The 19,780-nt window shown below is 45.9% G+C and overlaps 1 pseudogene; it reads right to left on the reverse strand.

The window, feature by feature from the left end:
- Positions 1 to 7,387: 7,387 nt before the first annotated feature.
- On the reverse strand, positions 7,388 to 18,463 carry LOC136461131 (anthranilate O-methyltransferase 2-like; annotated as a pseudogene).
- Between the last annotated feature and the right edge of the window lie 1,317 nt (positions 18,464 to 19,780).

Consider the following 19,780-nt stretch of genomic DNA (forward strand, 5'->3'; position numbering starts at 1 on the left):
ATAGGGGAAGGAGGAACTCACGTTCGGTCAGAGCGTGTATGCCTCCATGCTGTTGGAGAGGAGCGGCATGGCTGAGTGCAAGCCATGCATGACTCCGATGGAGGAGTGACTGAAGCTGACGAAGGCTAGCACCACGGCAAAGGTGGATGCAACACTCTACCGGAGCATCGTCGACGGTCTGCGCTATCTAGTCCACACGAGGCTGGACATTGCGTTCGCCGTGGGCTACGTCAGTCGCTTCATGGAGGATCCCAGAGAGGATCACTGGGCTGCAGTGAAGCGGCTACTGCGCTACGTTAATGGGACGGTGGATCTTAGGATCATCTTTCCAAAGACCGGCGGGAGTAGGCTGTAGCTCACTGTGTTCAGCGATGCAGATATGGCGGGGGACATCGACGGACGACGGAGCACCTCTAGCGTGCTCGTCTTCCTCGGGTCGGCCCCAATTTCATGGTTGTCGCTGAAACAGAAGGTGGTGGTGCTATCTACGTGCGAGGCAGAGTACGTAGTGACAACCACAGCGGCGTGCCAAGTTGTGTGGCTACGCCGGCTGCTGGGCGAGCTAACTGGCGTGGAAGCTCACCCACCAACACTGATGGTGGACAACCAGCCTGCCATCGCCCTCACGAAGAATCCAGTTCTGCACGACCGGAGTAAACACATCGACGTGAAGTTTCACTTCCTCAGGGACTGTGTCGATGGAGGGCAATTCGTCATCTAGTTTGTCGAAACTGTTCAGCAACTCGCGGACGTCCTCACCAAGCCGCTCGGACGTCTTCGTCTCACGGGGCTGAAGGAGATGATCGGCATGGAGGGGCTATAAGGGTTAGCAGTAGGATTAGGGAAAGATTGTTAGATAATCTACTGCTACCTTGTGTGAACACAACAAGGGAAGACGGCGCCGAAAGGCCCCCTGCTATGATACTGTAGCCGCTGTAGGTGCAGGAGCCGCACGGCTCACCTGCAGCACTATAGCCATATGCAGAGGCCGGCGCAGAGTCAACCCTGTATGTTATCTAGTTACTGGTACAGCATGTGCACTGTACTAGGACTAGATAGAGTTGTATAGATAGACTACCACGGCAACTCAGTAAAGAGAGTTCAGATTTGTCATCTTCCATATAGGGCTTCGGCCAACGCTGGTGTCTTGTACTGTGTGTGCATGCTCTGTTATCCCTTCTTCTTCTAGCTCTAGCCATAGTGTGTGGGGACGGACAATGCTTGTTCGTGGTCGGCACGGCTAGTGGGTGCTCGACAACACTAGCAGGTGCTCGACAAGACTGACGAGTGGTTCACTCACCTGAACCGATGATCCTGTGGGTCAACAGGTGTCAAGGTAGGCCGATCCAGCGTCATAGGTACCCCTCCCTGAATGGATAGGATAGGATACCTGCTGCTTGTTGCCCTCATCAGAGCTCAACTTTGGATGGATCTCATAGTGTTTTGACAAATAAAATTAATTCAATTCTGCAAGACTAAAGAGGCTCCAAGAGTTTGTATATTTCATACTTGGCTACAATCGTGTACTATTGTCTGGATAGACAAATAATGTAGCCCTGCTTTCTGTTCCAATATTTCTGGCTAATGTGGCGAAGGCATATTATGATTGAATTATCAGAATAAACTTCTACTCTTGTACGTAGCGCTGCCCCTATTGCATGAATAAAGACGGTGATATAATAATCTGCTGTTACACCTGGTATATTGTTTGAATTTGCCTGAATATAGCAATGAGGAACACCGTGCCTATAATTCTCGCAATTTGCAGCAGCTTTGGCAAGAACAATTATCAGTTCACTGCAGGTTCCTAGATTTAATTTGCCAACCAGTCAAGAACAAACTGTTTTCATTGTGATCCGGACTCTGCCCTCACAACCTCTTTTTCCTTAATGCCGGCGCCACATTTTCCCTGATGCCGCTGCCAGAGAATTTATATTGTATAAAGCTCGGTGGCATTAATCCTACATCATCAATTCCCCTTTTTCGAGCCATATCAAACATATTGTGTTAGGAATAATCTTGACTTGGTTGTCGAGTCCTTGCATATGGGTCATGTAGATGTGTGTCATGTATGTAGTGCGTCTGAGTGTGCACGTACCCAAAACGAGATGTGTTCTCGTGGAGGATTGAGTCAGTCTGGGCACGTTTGGAGGCGTGGCTTGAGGTCAGGTCAGTGGACCGCTTCATGCGGCTTACGTGCAGCGTATGAGTTCGTGGCTCGGAAACTGCGGATACGTGCGAGCGTGCGCATGAGACTCGGGCAGTAGTTGCACCCGTATGCATGTGGGCAAGCCTATTTTAGCCGTGTATCCTGAAGGTTGGGTGTTGAATACAGAAAAAATTGCTGACTTTTGTTGCTGCAGGCGTTCGTCGCCACTGTAAAGAAAATAGACTCTTGGCCCATTTAGTTTGGATTTTAGTGTTTGATAATCAACACTATCAAGTTGGACTAATGTGTTTGTAAGTGTATGTTTTGTAGTCCAATAGGTTGCATAGCGGACTTGGACCGAGAGCGGAACGTGAAGAATATGATCAACACTCAAAGGAAGACGCCAGAGGATGTGTAATCAACCTAAAAGTGAAGCTAGGAGTCCAGGACGCGAAGATGAAGAAACCCGAAAGAAGGATCGTGAAGAAACGAACCGCCCTTGTTCCGTGCCCCACGCATAATTTCAGGAACACCTCCCGCGGCTATATTTAGACTTGGGGGCTATAAATACCACCCCAACCGCCCTTTTGAGGTGTGAGGGAGCTGAGGAACATACCAAAGAAGTTGGTACTCCATTTTAGTGCTCTCCACATGCTAAGTGATTAGTGATCCATTTGGTTATTAGCGTAGGTGCTTTGCGAAGTACTTATGTTAGTTAGACCACCGCATATGCGCTTGCTCTAGGTTTAGGCTTAGTGTTTAGTGAGGTTTGCACACCTCTTATCTCTCGGTGCTTGCGCGCACCATTGTTGTACTCGGCGGGGCTTGTAGTCTTGTGAGACCACACCAACCGCCATTGTGGTGTGGCCGCCACCGTGTACTGAAGGGAACAAGGCCCGCGTTGGTTCGGCCGGAAGATTGATAATGAAGATGGTGGGGAGCGATCCGGGAGAGGCTTGCTGGAAGGCACACCAGAGACCCACTTGCGTGTGGGGGAAGGCTCGGGGCTATCTACGGAGTTACCCGACCGGGAGCTTGGCCTTTGCGAGGGATTCCTTGCGAGGGGCTCCAACGAGGACTAGGCAGAAGCTTGAGCGATTCTCGATATCTCTGTAAAAATACCGGAGTCGTCGACGAGAGTTTGCATCTCTATCTCATCTTTACCTTCCGCGTTTATAATATGTATCTTGGTTGTGTGCTTACTTTCCTAGCTTAGTTTGATAGGCTAGTTGATAGGATTGGAACATAGGGTGCATAACTCTTTTGCAGTAGAGATAGCAACATACCTAGCTAAACCTTAGGTGCACATTTAGATAGATTACATTTTTACATAGGGTTTGCTAAGGTGGAATTTAGAGGCTATAGTTTAGAGTAGAATTTTAAGTTGCCTAATTCAACCCTCTTCTTAGGTGTTACGGTCCCCTACAGCCACATTCTTGTGTGCACTTCAAATTGCCTCATCTCGTGTGTTCGTTCGAGGGTGTTCGAGTTTACCGAGCTCAGTGCTTGGTTCCAACATATTGTAGGACTGAAAAGGTTATTAGAGGAAGGCCAATGGGAGTCGATTTAAAAATTCTCACCAAGATGAACTTGACCTATATCCCATTAAAACCCAATATGCTTCTCTTCTAATTGACAAGGGCACACACCCCCTAATCAGCAATATGTCAATCCTAGAAACAATTAGGAATTTCTCAAAACAATGCAAAGTAAAGTGTCAAAGTATGAATTGAATTACTCGCTAATTAGTTAGCTAATAAAATGTTAGAGGTGGCTTGGGAAGGAAGAAGAACTAGAAGCGAGAAAGAAGAACACACGAGAGATGGTGAGGACAGATTTGCGATAGATTCAAAGTTTAGTCATTACAATTCTCCCCTCTCTCACTCAGCTCTCTTCTGAATATAAAGAACACAATACGCTAGACATCCTACTGTGGGCTAGTCACCAATACTCCGCCAAAGATAACCATCGCTTCTAGTGATGCGGGCAAGCCTGAACAAAGCACCAAAGATATGTTTCCAAACACTGATTGACTCGTTCTATTTGCCCATCCATTTGAGCATGTTAGGTGGAGCTCATCCGAAGTTTGTGCCAGTAAGTTTAAAGAACATCTTCCGTAGATTACTTGTAAAGACCTTGTCCTGATCTGACATGATAGCCACCGGAAGCCCCTATAACATGTAAAAATTTTCTAGGAAGAGTCGTGCCATGGTGAAGGCCAAGAAGGGATGCGCCTATGGTAAAAAATGGGCGAATTTAGTGTACTTATCCATGACCACCAGGATGGCATTAGCAGAGCCAGAGCATGGTAGACCTTCAATGAAGTCCATAGATATGACTTCCCAAGATGCTAACGGCACCGACAGAGGTTGCAAGTGGCCTGGATACTTGGCTCGATTCGGCTAATTTGGTTGAGCTATGTCTTTTAGAAAGCTGCCGTGAGCTGTTGCTTTTGTAAAAGCTACTATGAATTTTGGAAAAAGCTGGTGTCAGCGGGTCCACGTGTCATCTGACCCCACCTGTCAATCTCTTCTCTCGTCATCGTCTTCTCCGTCGTGCTCCCGTCCATCGTCCTATGGTCGTGGTGCTCACCTGAGCTGCGCTCCTCAGCAGAGCATGGCTGCACCAGCGCCTTGCCGGACCTGCGCCCGCGCCCCTGCCGCAGCATGGCCTCACCCGTAGCTGGACCTACGCCGGGGCTCACCGGGCAGGGCCGCGTGCCAGTGCTGCACCTACACCGGAACCACGCTCCCACTGGGGCAGGACTGCTCTTTGGCCTGGGAGCTGCATCTGGCCGCGCGCGGGGCTGCTCCGCCGTATTAATATTAGCGCCAAGGGCCGCCGTAGCAGCATCCGACTGTGCCAAGGGCCACGAGGCAAAGGTCGTGCTGTTGGGGCTACGCTGCCAGGGCCGTGCCGCGCGAAGAGCCGTGCCGACAGGGCCACTGGTGGGAGGACGAGCGGTGGTGGCACCTTGTGCTCGCTTGCAAAACAGTCCCATGGGAGAGAAAGCTCGTGCAGCCGGCCTTGGGGTAGAGGCGGTGTGGGGCGATGGAGCTTGTGTGGAGGTAGCTGCGACTGGTGAGGGACCTTGCGCGGCTGGTGAGAGGGCAGAGGACCGCAGCAGCGGTGAGGGAGCAACTGCCGGTGAGGGGCACCGCCATGTGAACCCGCGTGACTTCTTTCCTCGCGTCGGACGGGAACAGAGGGAAAAAATGATCCGGTATCTTCCATAGTCAGTGCCAGGTGGGTAATTTTTTGCCATAAAAGAAGTTGAAAGTAGGGGGGGGCCGCTTTTAGTTTTGTACTAGAGCAAAACAGCTTTTTGGCCTAAAGCAACTGTGGCTTTTCACCCCTTTGGTTGGCTTTTAACTTTTGCAAAAGCAAAAGTAGGTTGAAAAGCCCAACCAAAGGGGGTCTTAGATTGTAGGCAAGTCTGGCAATTCTGCACATGTTGCCAAATCTCTTGTTTCATCCTGGGTCAGAAGAATAATTGTTTGATCTTAATGTAAGTGGCTGTAGCCCTAGAGTGACCCCTGACGTGGCTTGAGTGAAGAGCCGCCATAATCTTGTTCTGGAAAGAACGATTAGAGCACAACCACACTCAAGGGAGTCTGAACTTCAGAAAAGCAAATATCATGTCTAATTGCATTTCAATTTGCTATATTTGTGTTTGCCTCAATCTACTATGGGTTGTGCTTGTTTGTGTGCATGAATATATCATAACATAGCCCCTAGAAGGTCCCTGCAAAATTGGATTGAAGTTGGAATTGAAAAGTAGCAAGTTTCAGTTTTGGGGCTGCTCTGCACGTGCATATCAGACCAGTCCAGTTTGATATCCCAGAAACCGAATTCCTATATATTGTATTTCAGGTGTTTAGCTCTAGGCTTGTTTAGCAATCTTTATATGCTTAGTGTACCACTCTAGTGGGGTTCATTATTCTAATTTGGGAATTGGAAATCCACACTAATGGTTTCCACATTTTAAATTGCAAATTTTTAGAAATGCCTATCACCCCCGCCCCCCTCTAGGAGACATCCTCGGTCCTTGCAAACCTAAGGAACTGCTTAATTATAAATGAGGATTGGGGCTCGCTCGTTGTCAACCATGATGTTGTTGGAGAAAAAATAGGAGGAGCCCCTAGGCTTGGAGCCCTAATAGAGTGGGAGGGGCGGGAGCTTTTCAGTTTGGCGGCAGCGACTTAAAAGCCGTGTTGGGCTTTGACCGAGGAATCATTATCTTCCCTTTATTGTGTGTAAGGGGTGGATTTTTTGAGGTTATTCTCAGTGGGCACTTTCATAGCGTTATTTCTAAAATATAAAATATAATAAAACATAGATGACGCAGTAACTCTCAATGCATAGTTTCATTCTTTTCTTCCAAATAGACATTTAGGGGGTGTTTGAGACTACTCCACAAACTCTGCTCTATAAACTTCACCATGGAGCAGCTCCACGAAAACCTGGAGTTTATGGAGCACCCCTTTAGTGCTCTCACAATTCTACCCTTTTTTCTCGAACCGAGTGCGTGAAGTTAAAACCGTTTGGCTAAAAAACGTGGAGTAGAGCTAAAAACGTGGAGCAGAGCAATCTCAAACACACCCCCTTAGTTCCATGACTCATTTAGAGTTGGAAACCGAGCCATGATAGTTTCATCTTCATGGAACTCACTTCTTCTATCTCTTCTTAAAATCGTTGACATTCATTAAAAAATTTATGTGACAACCTATCAAATGTAGATGAAACTCCCATTGATACGGCCTAACAACCGTTAATCTGACACAAGTTTGTTTGGCATGTTCAGCCATGCGGCAATGCCCGCATGACTGTAGTGGGCTCAAAAGCATGTTTGTCAACCTAGACATACGTGAGTATTTTTGCTTCAGTTGCAATGCACAAATATATTTATATTTATAGTATAAACAAACCTAGCAAATAAATAAAGTTTTATTTCTGATCAAATTATAATACTTTTATTTTTGAGCCAATAATTACAGCACATCTTCGAATAAATGTTTACCCAAGATGTATATAGTTAATTTTCTCATTACTGTGAAACAAAATGTTGCACACAAAATGACAAGGTATTGATTGAAGGTTATTTTATTCCTCATTGCCTTTTACATGCTCATATAAAATAGTGTCTGCAGTTTTGGTCTTTTGGTTGATAGTTCCAAGTTTATCCGTAATGCATAAGTGGTCCAGGACGGATTAACATCGCGAGCGCCATACCTACAGTCAATTCAACGGGTGGCCGGACTTGTTCAAGGAGACTACAATGACGGGGTACTTTGCCTTCGTTATCTCAAGATGCTTGGATACCATGGAGGCAAACACCACGAACAGCTCATCTAGTATAGCGTCACCAAAGTGCTCCACAATAAGGGGCTCCATTACTGCCTTATGCTTTTGTTCGCCACATTTTCCCCACTGCTGTCGCAATCAGGCACCACATCACTGTCTGAATCGTCAAGGGGATCCCAGTTGGACTCGAAGAGATCGATGTGGTCGATGTTAAAGAGATTGTCCTCCTTAACCAAGGCTTTCACGTCATTAACTGATGGTGCGTAGTATGGCAGGTTAAAGGAGCTCAGTTTCTCCTTTTTAACGCGACCCTGCCATGCATGCACTGTTATGGTAGGTAGATAGTTTTGTATATTTCTAGATAGATTCCTTGTAATAGAAATCCTTTGAAAATAAATGACACATTATTTGATATCGATCAGAAGCAAGATTTAATTATCTACCTTTTGTACCAGTGACTGCAGAGATTTAGCAAGCAACTCCCACATGGTACCAACTTCTCCATGCATCAGCATTTCTTCACTCTTTCGGCCTAGAAATGTTAGCACCATACGGCCACCAAAAACAAGTTCTTTGTACCGCAATGCGAGGAACAACTTGAAGTCCTTTCTGAATTGTTCTTGGAACAATGTTACCACGATCGGTGAAGTAGTCTTCCCAATGTAGATGTTCTCTTCATTCAGATGACTCCCGTTTGTGAGATCCTCAGGGACCTATTAGATGAATACCCACATGCAGCATATACAATAGGAACATGATTAATGATAGGGACACACTTAATAAAATGCTGTCATTCAAAAATTCATATTACTTTGAATTAATTCAAAAACTCAAATATCATATTCTATAAGAATAGTTGCATTAATTATTGTTTCATGGATTCAATAATTACAATGTCTTTGCGTTGGAGGTACAAACACATGCGTCGGCAACTCCCTTTGCTATGATTATATAATGTTTTAATAATAAAAGTTCAGTGGGGGGCAACCCCTCCTGTTTTCGTCAAAAAAAAAACTGCCTTTAATTTGCTATGGACCCCTTCGCCTGTCTTGCTTAGCCTGGGTTGACAAGAACATCGGAACAACCTATTTCGCAGGGAACAAGGAGCTTCATGGGACAAGCCCACGAAGGAAGAAAGGCGAAGCCTAGGAGTCTTGCATTGCATGAGTGGCCTTTCGACACGATGACCAAGATTCACGGATGCGAAAGCCTGGACGAAGTATCAAAGGATTGATCGGGCGAAGGCGGACGTGATGAGAGAACCAATCACCGGCGGTGAAGCCCGACTTTGACTTGAGTGTAACGAAATGGACCGTGATGCCCCTCCTAGTGTAGGAATATGCTTGGCATCCGGAGTTGGTGTGGGGAATATTTGGGGTCTGCTAATTGTAAAAAGAGGCTCTTTAAATAGTATCCTCATGAATAAAGAGGCAGGGGATGATTTACTGTTTCTATACACCTTCTGCTTGCCTTCGCTCTTGTTAGTTTGGCTTACCACCGTCCGAGACTTGGATCAAGGACAACGACATGTACCTCCGTCCTCCGGATAAACAAGTGCTATCTATAGTTTTTTTACGATGTCAGTGTTGTCTCTTTTCTAAAATTGGCCAGTATTATACATCTATATCACGATCTGTATAGATGTTATAGATCTACTATATATATTCTTTATTTAAACCACACGTGATCACACTACTAGAGAACAGACTTTAGAACGATGTCCCAATTTAGCATTAGCCTCGGCATTTTTTGCCGCCGGGACTAAAGGACCCTTTAGTCCCGGTTCGTAATACCAACCGGGACTAAAGGATTGCAAGGCACCACTTAATGTAGTTGAAATACCAGTAAGTTGTACTATATACACTTCCCCACGTGTTTAATTACTATATCGTACTTCAATTTACGTGTGAGATGATGAGAATAATCTTCTTCTCGTACAGTGGTGTTTGCGGCAGCAACCAGGTAATAACTTATGTGGATACTACGTTTGTGAATTTATCACTGCGCACATAAGAAGAACTCCTAAAGATGTCCTCAGAGTACGTATATATCAAATTTTTATTTATTTTTAAATGAATATATATATATATATATATATATATATATATATGTATTAATACTTTTCCTTTTATTTCAAATGCAAGACTGAATGGTTGAAACGAAGGGTCATGCAAAAAGACCATCTGAAAGCAATTCAAGAGTCAATAGCAGGATTTCTTCTAGAAAAAGTGCTAAATCTCAACGGCGAGTTCTACTTTGATCCTAAGGAATAAATGATGTAAATTAAATGTTTATTGATATCGTTATTTTCGAGAAGAAGATTATGAAAGTGTTGTATATATACATATATATATATATCTATAATATATATAGGTTCATACTTTATTCGAATATAATAATGCTCGAGATGAGAATTAGATGTAATTATATGCGTGCGTGTATTTATATTAGCAGCGTAGAATACGTACATAAAAACATATTATATATTAAACAAATACGTGTAACTGAACTGAAAACAAATTAAACAAAAAAAAGAAAAAGAAAAGGAACCTTTAGTCCAACCGGGACTAAAGGGTGCGGCCACGTTTGATCGGCTGGAGGGCCTTTAGTCCCGGTTGGTAACAACAACCGGGACTAAAGGTCCCTCTTTAGTCCCGGCTCGATGACCCGGGACTAAAGGTGGCACCTTTAGTCCCGGGATCATTGTCCCGGCACGGTAATCGAGACTAAAGGCCGTTACCGTCCGGAACAACAAGTCCATTCTGTAGCCGTGTTAAGTTGAAGCGTCGAATAAACTAATGTGATACCAACTCCTATCCCTATTTTATCTCAGTACAGTACGGCATCAGATCTCACGAAAGATCGTTATGGATGTTAGCGCAAACTAACACGCTAACAAATCATTATTTAAGCAGTAATAATGTTGGTTGGTTAGAAATTTGAGAAATTTTACGATGGTTGAAAAAAATATGAGCCATCCATACGGCGAGATCAGACGGTGGAAGGAATAATAAGAGGTAGCCTTACCAAATAGATGAGGTTAATACCAAAAATAGGTGAGACTAGTACCAAACTATGTGGGGCTAGATCTATTTTTCTTTTTTATTATTTTTTTGATATAAGGTCAATCAGTAACTTTAGGCCGGGTGTGTTACTTAAGCACAATTCCTATCTATCTGTCGCCTGATTTTTTTAAGTCCATTCAGGCGACGCCGTGCACTCGTGCCATCACTGGTGCGTTCCGCGGTGCTAGAAAAGCTGGTGCACGGTCGGAGCGACGGACGCTGTTGCAGCATGCGTGCACCTGTGAATGCTAAAGCTATGCGACGGAGCATGTATAAGACAAAAGTGGCGAATTTCCTTGGATGCTCCTATCATTAACGTGCTGAGTAGTACTAGTAGGCTAGTAGCAGCTAGATTGTTTTGTTAATTGTTTTTTTGTCATACTATATATATATTTTTTCCTTGTCTACCTAAAGAAAACAATTGTACAATGTTAATTGTCTTCGTGCCAACATAGATCAAATTTTTTCAAGTCTGTGGTTTTGTCTAGCGGGTTTTTTATTCTCAGACCTGAAAATTGCAGATTACGGCCTACAAAAATTGCGATAAACTAAAGCTACAATTTTAACATAACACATGTGCAATAACCCTCGCCTGAAATGAAGTTAAAATTCAGGCACCTGAATTTTAGCAACTCCCATTACTTAAGTCAAAGGCACCGTTGTCCTCGAACCGCTCCGGCGAGAATTCCTCCGGCGTCGAGTTCCTGCCGATGGCCCATAACCCCCACCGGCACGTCAAAATCGCAGGACCCGGCACGGTGTCCAGCACTCCCGTGGGATTAGCAGCGGCGCCGGACGCTGCAGTCGGAGTGCCTCCTTGATGACGAGCAGAAGGTAATGCAGACCGCTCAGGCTGTCCTCCGTGATGATCTCCTGCACGGCCGGCGAGGACTCGCCAGACCTTGTCCTGCGCCTTGCGCATTACTCTTGGGTTCCTTATGAGCTCCGCCATGGTCCACTAGAGCGTGGTTGCTGTGGTTGCCAAATTAAGTCTCGCTGCTCCCTCCAAAATCCAAATATGTCGTGAATTATCTCTCATGATTTTCTGATTAAGAGCTGGAAATCATACGATGATGCTGACGGCCTTGATGTTCTCGCAGGTGAGGGGTGGATCCAGCAGCTCGTCTTCCCTCTGGGTCCTCAGCACTGTCAGCAGCACGTCGAGCAAGTCCTCGTCGGCGACGGCACCTCTACTGTCTTGGTGCTCCTGGATCATGGTGTCGATGGACGACGACATCATGTCCCTGAACTTGCTGCTGCTGATGCCACGCATGGACGCGTCGGCCACGTACGCCGAGTCGCCGAGACCATCTCGCTCAGGTTCACCGCCTATTGCTGCTGCTGCCCCGGCGAAGCCGCTCGGAGCGTAGTAGCCAGCGGACCTCCTCCTCGCGCACGGCCCTAAACGAGCCAACGCGGCACACACTGAGCAGCTCCGTGGTGTAGATCCTGCGGTCTGCGAGCTGCCTCCACCCGTCGTCGTAGTGAGCGAACACGAGACGGGCCTGCCGGTGGGGCTAGTGGTAGCCCCCATGGCCTAGCGCACGGCAGCAAAGGCGTCGGCGTCGGATGCATGGCCGAGCGGAAGGCATGTCGCGGAGGGATCCAACCGAAAAAAGAAACGGGCCAGGCCCGCTGGGCCAGCACGGGCCCGGTGCGGCATGGCCTGCCTCGTGCCCATGCCTGGCCCGGCCTGGCATTGTGCCCGTGCCTTGGCCGCCTCACCGGCCCATAGTGCCGGTCCGGGCATGTCATGGTTTTTGGGTCAGCATGATGCGGCCCAGCTATTTCCAATCGTTGGATCGGATGAACAACATCCGTTGGATGAAACCCTAGGTATAAAAGCAATCCTCCAACGCCTCTGAGTTTCCCATCCTAATCCCGCCCCTTCCTCCGACACCCTCACACGCGCGGGACGCGGCTTCGCTCCTTGCCGCCGCTTCCCATTCCCCGCGCCTTCCCTCCCAGGCCGCCGCTCCCCGTTCTCCATTCCCTCCTGTAGCCTCTCCTCACGGCCTCCTTCACTGCAGTGGCTTCGGTGGCGGTGGCGAGACGCAGCGGCTCCAGTGGCCATGGCGCGCTATAATGGCCTCTGCTCCCCTGGTCGACGGCGGAGTGGAAGACGACGGTGGCGCGAGGTCTGCAGCGGCGTGGCGCGGCGACGTCGCGGGGCACGTGGTGGCGTGGCGCGACAACGGCATGGCGTGGCCTCGCTCATCGAGCCAGGGCTGACACCGCCACTGGGGGCCGCCGTGCCCAGCAGCAGGCACGACACGGTTCAAGGGCCATAGTGCCATGCCTGGGCCACAACCTTGGCACGACCGCATTATCAGGCATGGCACGGCTACGCCGCCGTGCCCAGTCGTGCCCATGCCGTGCCGTGTCGTGCCTGGGCGGCCCGTTTGGCCATGTATACTTCTGCTTAGTCTGGGCACAACCTCAATTACCAATATACCCACTATAATATATCAATTACATTTTATAAATAAAATTTTCTCAATTATTTAGCTAGAAAATAGAAATACTGAAAGTACCAAGGTATTTTCCCGACCACCGTAAAAGAGCTCTAGAAATTTATTTATTTGGATTGGAGATGGAGGGAGTACCTTGGATTGCCACATGAGGCTGTAGGACGAGTGGAAGAGATGGACGCTATTGGATGGGAAGAGCCTCGCGTAGAAGGACCCTGGTAGCCCGGCAACGTAGCACGGAAGCTCCGGATCATCAGCCTCAGTTTCCGAGGCCAAGTTCTGCAAATTCTCTAGGGACCGGAAGACGAGGTTGAAGTCGTTGCCTGGCAGATCGTTGAGGAAGAATTGCACCGCCGCCATGCCACCGTGGCGCCGGTCGTCGTCGTCCATCTCCTCGCGGCGGAGGCATTCTCGGAGTGTGCTCATCACCTCGGAGACGACGAGCAAGGCGTTAGGCCCCGATGAGCAGCCGAGGTCAGCCACCACCATTATGCCCTGACCCTGAGGAGTGAGCGTCGACGTGTACAGATCTTGTATGGCCTTCTCAAGCATGGGCCTCGTCTTTATCAAGGCCTTCTCCTGCTCCACCGATCCGATTCATGAAATGGATCGAATAATTAACAAGTGCCATTACATTAGTTACTCCTTGTCCACTGAACTGAATGCAGTCGAAATGCATGAAAAGGGGGTACAAACCAGGGTGATATTTTTGTATTTTGGTCCCTTTTGAAAACGTTTTTTATAAAAAGACCTCAGCCAAAACGTTTGCTGAAAATAGATCATTTTTAGGCGTCTTAGGACATGACGCCAAGGTATGAGGGTCGGCGTCGACTGACACGACGCCGAGGTCTTGCCACGTCACGGACGACCCCGGTCGACGGCGACACGGTGGCGCATGGGGCCCAGTACGTCGGCGTCGGGTCATTCAACGTCACAGGCCCAACCTCAGCGTGTAGTCACACCACGCCGAGCTAGCTGTATAATGAGATTCAAAACGCAATTCTACCCCAAAAACGCGACTGAACATAAATCTTTGTCCTTTCGTACCTCCTGATCTGTTTAGTTCTGGCACAAAATGTAGTAACAAGAGTTGTAGATCTATATGAGCACTACAACTTTTCTTAAAGGTTCAAAGTCTTATTTGGTCTAGTTGGAGAGATACAAGGCTCCAAAGTGGGGTACATGAAAACTGAAATCCTGAATTCAGTCATCCAGACTTAGCCAAATTTTGAGCTCTCCAAAACAGTCATGGATTCCAACTTTAGGGCTCGTTTTGACTTTCTTACAAGCTTATCTAGCTCTTGGTCCAAAAACAAAGTTTGTTTTACTCCACTCAAACTTCAACTTTTATTTAAGGTGCAACTCCATAAAAGCACTGTAAGCAATTGGTCAACACCGGTCAAAATAGCATCACGGTAAAGCTCAATTTAGAGTTTTTGACCGATTGAGGCATTTTCTTGACCTTTGCTCAACATGAATCCTTCATGACTTTTGTTGTAGAGTTCATCTAGAGTCATTTGGGCAAGGTTGCAAGGTTTGGTTGATGACACATGTTCTCATTCACTTAATAAGACTATTCCAACAAGGATATAACTTATCATTTCAGGTGACTTTTTGATTCCAAACTTCATGAAACTTTTCCAGTGACTCTAAATTTCAGGTGACTTAATAAGACCATTCCAACAAGGATATGACACATGTTCTCTCATGGGTTTAGTTTTAGCAAATGTCGAGCGGAGGTTGCTCGAGTGGAAAGGGTTTCGGCGGAGGGAGAGGAAAGGGGGTGAGGAAGGGACCTCCGATTGTGTGGGAGGGTTCTCTGGGTCCTGATTCTTTTGAAGAACCAATAGATGAATTTCCTTTGGAGAGAAAGAGTGACTTCACCCGTGAGAGACCTTTTAGATCATACGACAAGCGCATTGAAGATTGGCCAAAATGCCGCCATGGTTTGGATTGTGTTGTGCAGATGTACGACGACTGTGACGGTGGAGGCCGTCGTTTCTTCAGATGCCCGCGAGGATTTGTATTTCCTTTGAACTCTCTCCTTTTTTAGATTTGCATTTGGTTTGTAGTAGTACTTATTGGTAGATGGGTTTTCAGGATTCAAGCTGTCCAGATAACTGTGGCTTCACTAGACGGGTCGACCCTGCTCCTATCTATCCCCATCAATAGTACATCACATATCTACAGGGACGCATCTTTGACCTAGAGTATGGCCCTAGAAGTAGTAACAGGGACACGTCGGATGATGACAACAGTAATGATGCAGAGGAGGCACTATGCAATAATCCGAACTGCCAGTGCCCGTACCATAAGAAGCACGGGCCTCCTTCTCCACCGCCACCGCCGCCGTCAACTGGAGGATACTATGGGGAAGGTGCAACTCAGTTCAATATGTGGGAGCATTATTAGGACCAACCTTTGTTAGTCAATCCGAATGTGGAATGCTTGTATGAGTTGTTCTTTTTAATCTCCTAAGGCATGCTAGGTTTAGTTTGCAACATGCCATTGTTAGTTTTCATGTGAGTGTGTAATCGTAGTACCTTTGCAACGTCTGTATCACTTGTTTCTTTCAATCCCCTAAGGCATGCTAGGTTTAGTTTGCGACATGCCATTGTTAGTTTTGATGTGAGTGTAATCGTTGTGCATTCGCTATTTCATAAATTGCAGTTTACCTATCTCTAAGTTTCATGTACTATGGTTGATTTCCAAACTGAAAAAAAGATTTGACTCTGTCTAAAAATAGGGGATTGAAATCGAACCAATCTTCGATTTTCCCTGCAGGAACAAACATAAATATAGCATGTCTACTCTTATTAGTATAACTCGTGTTAGTAGAAGAGGAATCGTTGAGAAAGATTTTTCATTTGAATCATGCAAATAGGATTTCAACCTATACCAAAGGTTTAGTTTAATACTTTATTCTTTCTTTTTTATGATTTATAGGCTCGGCGTCAAGTCGGACGACGCCGAGATAGAAGACCATGGCGTTGATTCGACCCACGCCAACCCTAGGGTTTGGATTCCCACAGCCCACGCCAGGTTTGGGCCGAACCTCGGCGCTGAGTCGACCCACGCCGAGATTAACGGCTCGGCGTCAAATTACGGAACGCCGAGCTTGGGCACCTCGTCGCTTCGAGGCAAAGGATTCCAGTATGTACCAGGGGTCGGCGTCAATTGACTAAACGCCGAGGTGCCCACCCTCGGCGTGTGTTCAATTGACGCCGATAGCCTGGGTTCACCAAAACAATGAACTGAGCGTATAATACACATAATACATGAGCATACAGAATTTCACATACCAAATGACCACACCGACATACACATTCATTCAACATCCATACATACATAAGGTCCAACACATTCAACATCCTTACATAGTCCATACATATGCTTCATCAATCATCCAACATAGTCCAAACATAGTACAAGGTCCATACATAGTGCATTACATAAGGTCCAATGCATACATAGTCCATGCACAAAAGAAGCATATGAAGTCTTTGGATCTTTTAGCTCGCTCCTTGTCTAATGCTCCATCATTTTCTCCTTGTCTCTCTTTTTTCCTACAGTAGTGCATTTTCACAACTTTTAGCGGATATTGAGCTAAGTTAGAAATCATTAATGAGAGTACCTTCACATAGCTATTTGGTGATTGCTAAAATCTGAGCCAAGTATCATGATTACCATATGAAAAGTCACTGGAAAAGTTTCATGAAGTTTGGAATCAAAAAGTCACCTGAAATGATAAGTTATATCCTTGTTGGAATGGTCTTATTAAGTGAATGAGAACATGTGTCATCAACCAAACCTTTCAACCTTACCCAAATGACTCTAGATGAACTCTACAACAAAAGTCATGAAGGATTCATGTTGAGCAAAGGTCAAGAAAATGCCTCAATCGGTCAAAAACTCTAAATTGAGCTTTACCGTGATGCTATTTTGATCGGTGTTGACCAATTGCTTACAGTGCTTTTATGGAGTTGCACCTTAAATAAAAGTTGAAGTTTGAGTGGAGTAGAACAAACTTTGTTTTTGGACCAAGAGCTAGATAAGCTTGTAAGAAAGTCAAAACGAGCCCTAAAGTTGGAATCCATGACTGTTTTGGGGAGCTCAAAATTTGGCTAAGTCTGGATGACTGAATTCAGGATTTCAGTTTTCATGTACCCCACTTTGGAGCCTTGTATCTCTCCAACCAGACCAAATAAGACTTTGAACCTTTAAGAAAAGTTGTAGTACTCATATAGATCTACAACTCTTGTTACTACATTTTGTGCCAGAACTAAACAGATCAGGAGGTACGAAAGGACAAAGATTTATGTTCAGTCGCGTTTTTGGGGTAGAATTGCGTTTTGAATCTCATTGTACAGCTAGCTCGGCGTGGTGTGACTACACGCGAGGTTGGGCCTGTGGCGTTGAATGACCCGACGCCGACGTACTGGGCCCCATGCGCCACCGTGTCGCCGTCGACCGGGGTCGTCCGTGACATGGCAAGACCTCGGCGTCGTGTCAGTCAACGCCGACCCTCATACCTTAGCGTCATGTCCTAAGACGCCTAAAAATGGTCTATTTTCAGCAAACGTTTTGGCTGGGGTCTTTTTGTAAAAAATATTTTCAAAAGGGACCAAAATACAAAAATATCACCAAACCAGGAGCCTGGAGTTGGCGGCGTAGCTGTTCCCTCCGTCGCCGGTGGCCATGCGAAGCACTTTCTCTACCTTCTTGGCAGGCAATAGATTCTCAGCTAGCGCCACAGTTTAGATACGCCCGATCAGTGCTTTTTTGGTTCTATATGCACGCTCACTGGGGATTCTTTTATAGAGAGGACATGTTATTAGCAACGTGTTTCATGCTTTCTCTCACAAACCATAAGCCGAACAACTCTCTCAACCTATATACGTGCATACACAAACTGACAGTTCTGGAGAGGGCAGCATCTCTCAACGACCACCGTGTCATTGCTAGGCAGAATCCCTCAACGACCATATACGTGATCCTCGTGCATCATGCTTCCAAGAGACTCCGATCGATTGACGCATTAATTATATACATATTTATTTACATTTATTATATACTCCACTAGATAATTGCCAGTATGTTGCACTAGGACTATGATTTTTTTTACTGAACTCAGTAATCGGACGTGGGGACGGACGATGAGCTCTGAAGATTTTGTATCGGACACGGACAGGTGGATTTGGTCTTCGTATCAAGACAACTGTAACTGCATAGCAGCAATAAATCTTTACAATTTGTCGGTGCTATATAATTTCAGATCATAGGACAGGTAATACGGTATGAAATCCAATCTTCAAAAAGTAAAAACCAATAATGAATAGTTTTTTTATTGAGAGATTGAAGGATAGAGAAATTAGCCTGACCTTTAATTCCCTGTGCGACAGCTGCCGTGATGGAGCTCTAGCAAGTATGTAGATTGGGAGGGGCACCAGCGATGTTGCTGTGATCCCCTGCATGTGCTTTTTGGAATTATATTAAACTGGTGAGCCCAGCCTGTACATGCTTTCTGTATTTAAAAATAATGTGACGAGGCCGCCGACCGGAGCGAACTCTGCAGATGTTTGCTCCGGCGCGGACTCTGCAAAAGTTTGCTCCGGCGCAGACTCTATAGATAGTAGGTGCGCAGGAACGTCGACCGGATAATACAGGGATTTGATATCATCGGGATAGATGATTACTTTAGAGTCTTTTAGATATAGAAGAGTAGAAGATAAGCCTCCGGGCAGCTTATTATAGCAGCATAATATCCTGTACAAAATTAAACCTCTCTCTACCGGTGGAAACAAGAAATAAAACCCCCGTCAAATACAAACATAGAGTTTTCAGAAAATTTGAAAGGATGCATACACATTTTTTTTTACATAATGAACGATGCACACACATAGTGCATCTTCATTATGTCTTGTACAACTTTTTGAAGTCTTATGCAGTGTTTGTCTAGGCGTACATCTTTTAATATACTAGCCAATTTGTCCATGTGTTGCAACAGAAGAGATAAAAACACTAATTTTGACAACTCATAACTATATAGATCTATTTTGTCAAAATAAAATCATAAATTATCAAAACTGATTTTATTAACGGCACAAAGGCTATAATCCTGAATAAACTTGTTGTTGATCTATGAGATAGATTTTTAGAGGCTAGCACTTGCTTAAATGAAAGCTTTTTTTAGAAAGGCGGCAAAAGCTTTGCCGGATTTTTATTAGACGAAGAAAAAGGAAAAACAGAGTTACAAAATGGTTTTTTTGGAGACCAAACTCCAAACGTCCAAGGCGCACAGACCAGGCACCAATAAGCTACTGAAAAGAACTAACAACTCAAAACTACTGAACTGAAATAACAAAGCAAGAGACAACGCTAACTTCCAGGGGACAAACAGCTTTTGACAAAGAAGACTACTACTCATTGATGATCGGTCTTGTTGCAAGCTGGTATTATTGTTTTTTTTCCCTCAACTGGGTACAGGTGTAGTATCTGCTCATGTACAGACACACACCAACCCTACACATGCACATCACAGTCACCCCACGCGTACTTACACACGCACACCACACTCACATCACGCGTACACAAACAAGGCGCGCCGCATTCCCTTTGTGGCCCTACGCGAGAGGCAACACAATATTTATGGGGGCGAACCCCGGTGAGAGAGGTGAGTGCGATTCTTGAGAATCGAACTCACGCGGGCTGCACGCCCACCGGCTGTGCTAGCCATCCGAGCGCTGCTCGGTTCTCAGCTGGTATTATTGTTGGATATCATCCACTACTAC

The sequence above is a fragment of the Miscanthus floridulus genome, chromosome 1 (assembly GCF_019320115.1).
Source record: "Miscanthus floridulus cultivar M001 chromosome 1, ASM1932011v1, whole genome shotgun sequence".
In the NCBI taxonomy this organism is placed as follows: Eukaryota; Viridiplantae; Streptophyta; class Magnoliopsida; order Poales; family Poaceae; genus Miscanthus; species Miscanthus floridulus.